General features: G+C 35.0%; 1 protein-coding gene and 1 non-coding gene across 3 annotated transcripts in view; both read right to left on the reverse strand.

The window, feature by feature from the left end:
- ACVR2A (activin A receptor type 2A) overlaps window positions 1–12,778 on the reverse strand; it is an 86,038-nt gene that overhangs the window by 39,813 nt on the left and 33,447 nt on the right. The window lies entirely within an intron of this gene.
- Window positions 12,409–12,514, reverse strand: LOC120364440 (U6 spliceosomal RNA). Its single transcript, XR_005579696.1, has one exon. It is a non-coding gene; the product is annotated as a U6 spliceosomal RNA (small nuclear RNA).

Below are 12,778 nucleotides of genomic sequence, written 5' to 3' on the forward strand. Positions count from 1 at the left end.
TGCTGCAGTGATCAAGACAGTAAGGTACTAACAGAGAGACAGAAACATAGATCAGTGAAAAAGATACAGAACCCAGAAAGAGAGCCACACAAATATGCCTAATTCGTTTTTGACAAATAAGCAAAAGCAATTCAATGGAGAAGAGATAGCTTTTCCAATAAATGGAGCTGGAGCAATCAGACATGGTTCAAGCAAATACATTTTGAATGTCCTCACTTTATTATTCTAGTGGTTCCTGAAAGCCCAGCTCTAGTAGAAAGCCTCCCAGAAAAACCTCTCATATGGTGACAATTTCCAAGTTTTCTCAAGGTACATATAACAAAATATTAAAAGTCTTATAATCGAGACTCCTCCTTCTCCCAAACTGCACAATTCTTGCAATCCAATGTAAGTGTTTTATTTTATATTTACTTACTGATTTTTAAATCAGTTGTCTATATATGTTCTTTTACATGTCAGAACTCCAATGGAGTAAGATTTTAAATATTCACACCACAAAAAAATACGTACTGCATATGAGGTAATACATACGCTAATTTGCTTAAATTAGCCATCCTACTATACATATATACACACACACACACACACACACACACATATATATATACACACACACATATATTTCAAAGCCTGTGACAATAAATATATACAATTCTTACTTGTCAATTAAAAAATGAATTTTTTTTTTTTAAGAAGAATGATGGATACCTGATAGGACGAGAGGCTACGTGAATTAGAATGGCCTAAACTGACATGTCTTTATTTAGGCAGATGATAGAAGGTGATGATAAAATGGCATGTCCTTCAGTAGACTGTCAGTTTCTTGCAGGCAAATGGTATAATATTTTCATGATTGAATCCATAATATCTAACACAATTCTTGAAACTCAGAAGGCACTCAATTAACATTTGGCAAACTGACAAATAGAGGTAGTCAATAAAAAAATATCTGGCTATAGCTTAATATAAAATTAAAGAGTTATTTTCTTTTTAAACCCTTCCATCTATTACATTCTTTTATCACGTTTTCACTAGTTTCCCGTTCTTTAAAATTTTTTTTTTTTTTTTTTTTTTTTTTTTAGAAAAGATCTTGCTCTGCAGCCCAGGCTGAAATGCAGTGGTGCAATCATAACTCACTGCAGCCTTGAGCTCCTGGGCTCAAGTGATCCTCCTGCCTCAGCCTCCTAAGTAACTAGGAAAACATCTGTGTGTCACCACATCCTGCTAATTATTTTTTGTATAGATAAGATCTTGCTATTTTGCCCAGGCTGGTCTTGAATTCCTTGTCTCAAGAGATCCTCCAACCTCTGACTCCCAAAGTGCTGGGATTACAGGTGTGAGCCACGCACTAAGCCTTGTCTTTTTGTATAGTTAATAAGTTGGTTAAAATGTGTCATTCTCAATATGATGAAATAGCTAACCATTTTCTCATTGGCATTAAGGAGTTTTTGTGGTCTGTAGCTCTGAATTAAATCAATGTAAAACAAATGTTCCAAAAAGAAAAAAAAAAAAAAGGATGCCACTGGGTCTAAGACTACCCATCTTACTTGAGTTCTAAAGACAGACAGTACTTAATGAATGATAACATGCAAAAACACATTATAACAACTGAATTAAACCCCACAAACTACTACTGTTTTCCCTCTACTTTTTGAAACAGGTAGATGAAATTTAAACATTTTACGACTATCAATTTCATTACACTTTTTTTCTGATTAAGATGACAGTTTTTCAATGTCTTTCACAGCCCTTTGACTAGCCTTACCTATCACAATTCTCCTATGTATGCAACCAACCTTAAGCAGAAAAGTAACTGTTTTGGCAGCCTCCAAATTCAAGGAATTCTAATGCTGTCTGAAATCATCAAAAAGTTATTGAGAAATAGTATAAAGAGGTATGAAACAATCTCTTTCCTAAACTTGGGCCTACCACAGGCAACTTAGTCCTCTGGGAAGAGTTAATGAAGTTTCAAATGCAATAAATCCAGCTTAAAAAGCAATTCTTGTTTCCCTTTCACATGTCATTGTTCCTGCCACTCTGAGGACAAACCACAAGTCCAAAGAATCAGCTACAGAATGTGGATTAAACTGAATGATGGTTTTAAACCAAAACATCTTATAGTACAACTTTTTAAAAAGTATTAAAAATACTATATAAAATAATAATTTTAGGTAATTGGGAAATTCTGGTATAGTATAATCTTTTATGGCACCAATAAGTAAATGTATACAGAATTTTATTAGTTCAATAAGTATCATTTAACAGTCTCTCACTATGCTTAGTAATCAACCTACTGCCCAGAAACTTGCACGCTACCATAAATAAAATGAGTATCAAGCAAATCTCAACACAAAGGATTTCCCAATTTTCCCCCAATAAAAAGTACCAATTTGAAAAATACAAACCTTTCCATAAGTACATCATATAGTCCAATATACAATTTTATTAATTTAGTCTTATGAATTTTTTAAAATCACAAAGCACACAAATTTTACAAAACAATTTTATTCAAACTTTACATACATCTTCAACAAATATCATCTCATCACTTTCTTTTTGAGTAATCTATAAGTATTATAAAATGAATAATTTCTCCTACCATTTAAGTTGTTCTGAGAAACAATACTTTTGGAAGTCATATCATAATACCATCATTTAAAATGTTTTTCTAAGCCACAAATATCCATTCATAATGATTCTAAGATGGTTGGTTTTTTAATTGTTCTCCAGGTATACAATATGATATTCACAATGTAACTACTTATCACTTTTAAAAGCTTTTCTCACAACAAATTATAAGACTGTAACTCCTTGTCCACAAATAATATCTAATTTATCTTTTTACTATACCCATCTACATATTCCCTCAGGAAACCTCTACAGACATTCAAAAGTAGTACTGACTGGTATCATTTCAAGCTCATCTATCTTCTCCAAACATTATACTTCTATTCAAAATAAAATAATTGAGAGAGAGCTCAAAATATTAAAAACTTTGTAAGGTCTCAAATATAAGATGACTGTTTTTTTTTCAGAAATTGATTTTAGAGAAAACTTTGCTTTATACTGGACATACACAGATCAAGTATCATCAGTGCCTAGCACAGTATAGGACATCAGTTAAATTTATACTGTAACAATCAATTCACAAGACCTAGAATAAAGAAGTAAGAAGTAAGAAAAAAGAAGGCCCTACAGAGAAAATTAAACTAAAGCAGGCTATTAAGAAGAGACACAACTATAAGGTAAACAGAGGTAGGGAAGATGAACACCAAATACACAGGGTTGTTAATAACCAGAGTATTTGACAAGACTGCCCTCACTGGACTAGAGCATTCTATATTCTGTAGCATTGAATATAGCCGGGAAAGGTTTGGAAGTCATCAAAAGAACAGAGGCAGTATTTTAAAGATTAATCAGAAAACAATGAGTAAACTGTGTTAATAGAACAAAACTCATGATACTACACAAACTACCAAATAAAAACAAGTGGTATATAATTTCCATGCTGATTAAACGTCCAAAGGTATCAAAAGTATTGTTAAATTAGAATACAGAGGTCAAGCTTTTGCTTTCCACAGTCCTTATTTGTTTTCCCTAAGCATATGAAAGTAAAAGATAAAAATGATTTGATTTATTGGGTTGGGTAGTTAACTGTTTCTAAATGTTGTATCTTATAAACTTCTGAGAAAACAAAGCTTGCTTCTATACATATTTATCCTATGTTTCACTTCATTGATAATTATCTTCCTAATATTTTAGTCTTTCTGTCATGAAAGATACACTGCATATTGCTCAGAATAAGTAAGATATCTTCAAAGATATCTAGCACACAACAGAAAATTTTTGTTGCCTACAGCCACAAAATGTGTAGAGTATCTACAAATGCCCAGGTTTTAAACGGATTAAAATAGTTCTATGGAGTTCTCTAGCACTAACTCAAAAGATGAATTACATCAAAAAATATGCAGGTAAATACAAGTTTTACCTAGACTGCGCAAAACAGATTTCTTTACTTTTTTTATTGCATTTTAGGTTTTGGGGTACATGTGAAGAACATGCAAGATTGTTGCATAGGTACACACATAGCAGTGTGATTTGCTGCCTTCCTCCCCATCACCTATATCTGGCATTTCTCCTCATGCTATCTCTCCCCGACTCCCCACCCACCGCTGTCCCTCCCCATTGCTCCCTAAAAGACCCCAGTGTGTGATGCTTCCCTCCCTGTGTCCATGTGTTCTCATTGTTCAACACCCACCTATAAGTGAGACTATGCGGTATTTGATTTTCTGTTCTTGTGTCAGTTTGCTGAGAATGATGGTTTCCAGGTTCATCCATGTCCCTACAAAGGACACGAACTCATCCTTTTTGATGGCTGCATAATATTCCATGGTGTATATGTGCCACATTTTCCCTGTCCAGTCTATCATTGATGGGTATTTGGGTTGGTTCCAGGTCTTTGCTATTGTAAACTGTGCTAGAGTGAACATTCATGTGCATGTGTCCTTATAGTGGAACGATTTATAATCCTTTGGATGTATACCCAGTAATAGAATTGCTGGGTCAAATGGTATTTCTATTCCTAGGTCCTTGAGGAATCGCCACACTGTCTTCCACAATAGTTGAACTAATTTACCTTCCCACCAATAGTGTAAAAGTATTCCTATTTCTCCACATCCTCTCCAGCATCTGTTGCCTCCAGATTTTTTAATGATCGCCATTCTAACTGGTGTGAGATGGTATCTCAATGCAGTTTTGATTTGCATTTCTCTAATGACCAGAGACAATGGGCATTTTTTTCATATGTTTCTTGGCCTCATGTATGTCTTGTTTTGTAAAGTGTTTGTTCATATCCTTTGCCCACTTTTGAATAGGTTTGTTTGTTTGTTTATTGTAAATCTCTTTTAGTTCTTTGTAGATTCTGGATATCAGCCCTTTGTCAGATGGGTAGACTGCAAAATTTTTTTTCCATTCTGTTGGTTACCAATTCACTCTAATGACTGTTTCTTTGGCTGTGCAGAAGCTGTGGAGTTTGATTAGGTCCCATATGTCTATTTTGGCTTTTGTTGCCAATGCTTTTGGTGTTTTGGTCATGAAGTCCTTGCCTACACCTATGTCCTGAATGGTTTTGCCTAGATTTTCTTCTAGGGTTTTTATGGTGTTAGGTCTTATGTTTAAGTCTTTAATCCATCTGGAGTTAATTTTAGTGTAAGGTGTCATGTTTCTAATACTAGATGTTCTTCTTTGAGGGGAGGAGAAGGGATAATGGTGACTGCAGCTAGAGGTCAATATTTGCATCAGAATTTATAAGCTATTTTTTTTTGACTGCACAAAAACCAAAATCGAGCATAAATTTAGAAGAATAAGAGATAAAAAGTCAAGTCACAAAATCAGAACAGAGCTCCTAAAAAAGACTGATTAAAAAAACAAACATGCATACAGTAGTTCCTACTAGTTCCTACTAAAACCAACCTCTAAAAGTGTCAATTATACTGAAAAAGCTAAGGTTTTTTAGTGCTTTTACTTGGGAAGACACAAGCCCTCTTTTTAATAAATCATCAAACTGCCACAGAAAGAGTAAAAATGGATCACTTCTGCTTGCTATGAGGATAATGTGAAATCACCTTTGAAGAACCAGCAATGTTAATAGTGAGAAATTTGATAAAACAAAACACAAAAACCTCATCATAAACATTTCCATCAAAGCAATATTTGGTCATTCAAAACTAGTTAATGAAGAAAATTAACAATATGTGTTAGAGTAACTTTAAATACAGTAGAAGATGGCAAACTGATCATTCATAATGCCCTTAAGTAACAGTGGATATAGAATCACTTAACAAGCTGTAATCACCAACAGTTTTTTTCATATTTATAACAATGTTGCTTCAACTTTTAAGGAGCAAGATTACTAGTATTAAAAAAATTATAAAATTCTTGTTTATTACTTTTGTGTGTTATGTAATTTCTTTCCTACTTGAAAACTAATTTTATGAATTTGTTCCTATACAATTGTAAATACATTACAGGTCTTTTGATACCCTTTTTCTTCTAATTGATACACATCCTAGAGGTAGTCACCTTTCCTATTTGGCTGCCCTGGGCAGCTTTTAAGCATTATGAAAAGCAACACTGTTCAAAAGTTATCATAAAGTCCAAGATGCCCCAAAAGACTTTTGAGAGATAAGTAAGATCTATTAGGAAACAGAATAAATGTTCAAGTAAAATTTCTGCAATGGCAATACAAAACCTGTCAAATCTCATTTTTTTTTTTTAACTAAGCCCCTTCCCACCACCAAACAATCACCTCTAAAGGAAAACACAAAAATTTTCTGGCATTCTTCTCAGAATTTTTTTTCCCCCTAGCCTGTTATACCCCATACTTAGTACTTACTATCACTGTGACAAAATATTACAAGATTCCATCCATCTAACTCAAGTAATACACTTATATTACTAAACTAAAAGCACAACTAGTACAGAATAAACTAAAAATATAAACATTGTATGTTGTGGCACAAGACAATGTGCATGCTGCATGTGTAAAGAGAGTAAAAATACTTGGAAGTCAACATTTAGCCACTAGTTACTTAGGGCAGACGTCCCCAAACTTTTTACACAGGGGGCCAGTTCACTGTCCCTCAGACCGTTGGAGGGCCACCACATACTGACCTCAATGACCACCAATGAAAGAGGTGCCCCTTCCTGAAGTGCGGGGGGGGGAGGGGTCGGATAAATGGCCTCAGGGGGCCGCATGCGCAGGGGCTGTAGTTTGGGGACGCCTGACTTAGGGGCTTCTTTTTGTTGTTGTTTTCCTTCGAAAGGGAGTCTCATTCTGTTGCTCAGGCTGGAGTGCAGCGGTGCAATCTTCTCGGCTTACTGCAACCTCTGCTTCCCAGGTTTAAGGAATTCTCCTGACTCAACCTCCCAAGTAGGCGGGATTACAGGCGAACGCCACCACACCCAGCTAATTTTTGTATTTTTGGTTAAGACATGGTTTCACCATATGGGCCAGGCAGATCTCGAACTCCTGACCTCAAGGGATCCGCCCCACTTTGCCTCCCAAAGTGCGGGGATTACAGTCATAAGCAACTGCACCTGGCATTATTTAAAGACTTCTAATGTTAATTCCTGACAAATTAAAAAGGCAAGCACCTACAATGTATTTTGATATTGTTAACACTTAAATGACTAATTATCCCCACATGGCTCCAAATAAGAGACCAAGATTTGAATAACTAAATTTCTCAAATCTCTTTCTTAAAATGCCTCAACATAAAAGTTTCAGAGTCCCAAAGAAAGCGGCACATTTGTAACAGTAGAATTTCCTTTTATAAAAGAGACAAGCAGCCACTCTTTTAAAAAAAATTCTTTATAGTTTCTTAATTCACTTAAATTGTAGACCCAGTTCAATACAAATGGTATATTTTTGTATTAACAAAATGTTTAGGGGACCTCATTTCTTAAACTTTTATTTAAATACAGAGATACTCTACACAGGGCTTGTTGTTATTTATCTTAGTAACTGAATGCAGGTTAGTTGGCATCTTTTTTTTTTTTTTCTATCCTCTGAAGAAGTTTTTAAGACTTTTGAAAGACAAGTTAGATATATGAAGAAGGAATAAATTTTCAAAACAAATTTCTTAATTTGCAATGCAACATTTTAGGCAAAGGAAAGGGAAAGGGGGAAAGGGGGAAAACGGAAAAAAGGGAAAAGGGAAAAAGGGAAAAAGAGAAAAAGGGAAAGGGAAAGGAAAAAAAAAAAAAAAAAAAGGCCAGGCACAGTGGCTGGCTCACACCAGTAATCCCAGCACTTTGGGAGGCCAAGACGGGTGGATCAGTTGACGTAAGAAGCTCAAGACCAGCTCCTTACGTCAACAAGGTGAAACCCTGTCTCTACTAAAAATATAGAAAATTAGTTGAGCATGGTGGTGCATGCCTGTAATCCCAGCTACATGGGAGGTTCAGGCATGAGAACTGCTTGAAACCAGGAGGTGGGGGTTGCATTGAGCCAGTCCAGTCTGGGTGACAGAACAAGACTTTGTCTTAAAAACAAACAAACAAAAAAACCCAACTAAGCACACCTTCTTGAGAGGAAGAGAGAAAAAGATGCTAACTCACCGCATTCATTACTAAACTAAATAACTAGACATCTATTATGTTTTCTCCAAAAAGATCTAAAGGAAAAAAAATATTTCAAGGCACAGATACACTGATGTACACTGATGCACAGGCAGAAAAAATACAATATGAAGGCATCAGAATCAAGAAGCATTTCATCTTTAAAGGTAACTGTTCTAACACTCTTAAGGAATGACTTGACATCTTGTTGGGCAGAAATATACTTCAAATTATTATTCAGTTAGTAGCCCAGAACAACGGCATTGATTTTAAAATCAACTACCAAAGAACTTCACTTTCCTGTATACAAAAAGTATATATAGAATAACAGGAACCAGGAAAAGAGCAAATTGCAAAATTCCAGATTTATCATTCAACTGAGTAGCATCTGGGACCACATTTAGGAGTACTTTGCTAGGACAGGCCACGAAAACCTGAAAATTTTCCAGATCTCAACTTCCCTGTGCCTTTTTAATAATTAAAAAGGGGGTAGGATAAATGGTTGTAAGAAAACATCTGCTTTCTTCTAATTTTAACCAATATAAGTAAGCTTCTTACAATATTATAAAAGGGACAGATTTCCATTAAACCAGGCGTCCCCAAATTTTTTACACAGGGGGCCAGTTCACTGTCCCTCAGACCGTTGGAGGGCCGCCACATACTGTGCTCCTCTCACTGACCACCAATGAAAGAGGTGCCCCTTCCTGAAGTGCGGCGGGGGGCCGGATAAATGGCCTCAGGGGGACGCATGCGGCCCGCGGGCTGTAGTTTGGGGACGCCTGCATTAAACAGAGGAAAAACAGGAGTCCAGTGTTTTCCCCTTCAGAATGAGAAAATTTTACCCTTTCTAACCCTTCCACCACTGGGCAGGACACTTTGAAATCTATTGTGGTGACATGCTACAAGAAATCTTAGAGGACACAATGTCTTTCACACAGGTACAGTGTCTTCTGCATTCAACAAATATCTAATGCTGGCGCACTAGCTGCCAGGTACTTTGACACCAGGTACTAAGCAGAAATAGTAAAAAAGAAAATAATTCCAAAGTTTAAGAAATCTCCAACTTCTTGAGAGGAAGAGAAAAATGAGAAGCTTAATTTTCAAAAGACATTAAAAGTAGAAAGTAAAAGAAACTCACAAATCTTTCAATATTTCCAAAACTCAACTAAGTCCTATTTTAATTTATCCTGCAAGGTAAGAGAGAAGGAAGGAATGATAAGTAACCAAAAGATGATAAAGACAGAGAATTTCAAGTATATATCTTTATCACTGTACTTTATTATTTTCAAAATCATGTAAATGTCTCTGAAAAAAGATTTTTGTCTTAAAATTGAATTTAGAAAATAAATAAAGAAATATAAAAACTGAGTGAAGTACCCTGAGCTGGTTTTAAAATGTTTACTGGGGCCAGGCACAGTGGCTCACGCCTGTAATTCCAATACTCTGGGAGGCAAAGGTGCAAGGATTACTCCCAAGAGTTCAACACCAGCCTAAGCAACATAGCAAAAACCTGCTATAAAAAAATTTCAAAAATTCAAAAATGCTTACTAGTTATCACTGCTTGATAATACAGAGCAGCAGCCATAACAGCTTCTCATTGGTAGGTAGTAATGATACCTTAGAAAGTAAATAAATCCTCTACAAAGGAATTCATCTTAGGCATAAAGAAATCACCCATTGATACTAGCACTCTTAATAAAACAATAAAATCACGTTCTCTAACTTGTCAAATAAAAATGTGAAGATAATTTTTAAAAAGAACATCAGGGAAGAGGTTTAAGGCATAAATCATTAGAATTAGAAAACCTAAGCTAGTTTTCTAAAGAATGTGAGTGTCACTGGAAGATGGTTAAGGCAAGTCACCAACATCTCTCACGGGACTACAGCAACAGCCTCCTTAACTGGTTTCCCAGCTTCCACTTTATCCCATCCAATCAGTTCATCCAGAAGTCAAACATTTACTAAAGCAAACCAAGTCAAGTCACTACCCCAACTTAAAGCCATGCAATGGCTTCCCACTACCCTTGGCCTTAAAATCCAAATCTTTCACAAATCTTATAAGCCTTTCCAAAATTTGGCTCTTCTTTAGCCTCAACTCACATCAGACAAGTGGACACTCTCTGAACATCAAACTATCTCAGGCCTTAATACATTCTTTCTACCACTTTCTCCCCATCCCTAATTTTCTTTTAATGAGTGTGATAATGAAGTGGAGTAAAACACTGAGAAAATGCTTGAAAAAGTTTTCTATGGTTTAAATGTTTATCCCGTCAAAAATTTATGTTGAAATTTAACTGCCAATGTACCGGTACTAAGAGGTGGGGCCTAATGGGTGGTGTTTAGGTCAGAGATTAATGCCATTATAAAAAGGGCATTAATTCCTTTTTAAAGAGACAAGACTTTTTAGGAGTGGGCTGTCTCTTGTCCTTCTGCACTCTGCCCCGTGAGGACACAGTAAAAAGACCCACACCAGATGCCTTTGCCTTGATCTTGGACTTCCCAGCCTCCAGAATTATAAGAGAAGAAATTTCTGTTCTTTATAAATTATCTCCTCTCAGTTATTCTGTAATAACAAGACAAAACAGAGTAAGCCAAAGCTGAAAAACAGTTATCACCAGTTCATGAAATGAGTAAAACCAAAATAACATCTCTAATTTGCAAATACTTCTTAAACCACTGAAAGCAGTTTAATTACATTTAGTAAATTTGAAAAACATACATTTACCATATGGTATACTCCCAAGAAACTGTTACACTAATCTCTAAACTCTTAAAAAATTAAAATAATCAGTTAAGCTTATATGATTTTTCTATAACTATTACCTCATCCTCCAAAAAGAGACAAGACTTGTTTTTCTTTTAAAGACAGGTCTCTTTCTGTCACCTAGGCTAGAGTGCAGTGACATGGTAATGGAGGTTATTGCAGACTTAACCTCCTGGGCTTAACTGATCTTCCCACCCCAGCCTCCCAAATAGCTGGGACTACAGGTAGCTGCCACCACACAGGCTAATATATACATATATATATATATATATATATATATATATATATATATATATTTTTTTTTTTGTATTTTTTCTTGTAGATACAGTGTATTGCCATGTTGCCCAGACCAGTCTCAAACTTCTGGACTCAAGCAATACAATGCACCCACCTCTGCCTCCTGAAGTGCTGGAATTACAACCATGAGCCACTATGCCCAGCCTAGGAAAGACTTCAGTAACCTTTCTCTAAAAATCTCTTAAGTTACTATAACACAAAACAAGAGAAGTCTTCCCTCAAACTCAGAGAAAAGTGGACCAAAAATTTCAGATAAACATTCTAAATCAAATAAATATCTAAATCTAGTTCATAGTTCCGGGCCCCTTTCTTAATTTAAAAAAAAAAAAAAGTAAAAGTCTTATTTGTAAAAGTCATATCTATCCACTTTAAAGGTAAATATCTCAATCCAACACTTTTCAACAATCACCAAAGTTGTTTTCAATATTGGTTTACTATAAAAGAGGAGCAGCGGGAATAATAAAATCAGACTTACACACATTTTTAGTTAATATTACAAAGTATATTTAATCTAAATCTTTCATGTTTACAATTAAAAACATTTCCTCCAAATCTTGCTTAATTGTCTTGTAAACCAAAAGAAAAAATTTTTCTCTAACACTTTTATAGTCTTGCTATATTAACACTGCCTAAAATCTAACAAAATGACAATTCTGTCCTATGTTAATTACCACAAAGAATTATATTAATGGTAGCTCAATAGATTTTGCCCTCATAATTTAGTGGGAAAAAAAAATCACACACTACAGGCAACAGCCTTTACTGTAAGTATTCACATTTCTCTGTATAGTCTGTAACTGTGAAATACAGTTTTCAAAGAGTAAAAAAAGCGCATGATAAATGTAAAGTTTCAAGCAAGGATCAAAGTTATAGAACACGGATAAGACACAGCCATAGAACATGAACACAGTCTAGCCTAGCCCCCTACAGAAACAAAAAGCTTTCATATAAACATCTGTAAAGCATATTACTCTTATTTGGTTTACAAATTTTATCAATTTCACTAACATAACTTTTACTTGAAAGGTCACGTTTACTTCAACAATAATCAATGACTGATAAGTTTTACTATCTATATGAACTAATAAAATAAGTAAAATGACTAAGCAAAGAGTCAAAGGAATTTTTTGTTCAGGAAAAGTAGAACTAGAGAATAGTTAAATAACGTTAACCTCCTTACTTTTAAATTCAATAGTGGAAGAGAGTTAAATTAACAAGGGGATATATCATTGCTTATGTTCTTCATGAATTTTTAAGGCATCCTTGACCAGGGCCATACTAATGTTTTCTCTATCATTCCAGTATTAGTATACGTGCTGCCAAAGCAAGCACCTTGCTTATGTTTTAATAAAACAAATAACTTGGAAAACACTCTGTGACTTTTGTTAGCCTATCCTGAATGTCATGCCCCTGTTTCTTTCATATCTTCACACAGAGAAATGTTTACATCCATCATTCTCTTAAAAAACAAAGATCCACAGAACCATAATAATTATTGGGAACTGTTCCTAGTCTTCTATTAGTGAAACAGTTAAATACAAGACAAAAAATTCTTACTAGTGGGCCTCTGAAAGATACCAAAATAAGATTCAAAGA

This window comes from Saimiri boliviensis, chromosome 5 (genome assembly GCF_048565385.1).
Source record: "Saimiri boliviensis isolate mSaiBol1 chromosome 5, mSaiBol1.pri, whole genome shotgun sequence".
In the NCBI taxonomy this organism is placed as follows: Eukaryota; Metazoa; Chordata; class Mammalia; order Primates; family Cebidae; genus Saimiri; species Saimiri boliviensis.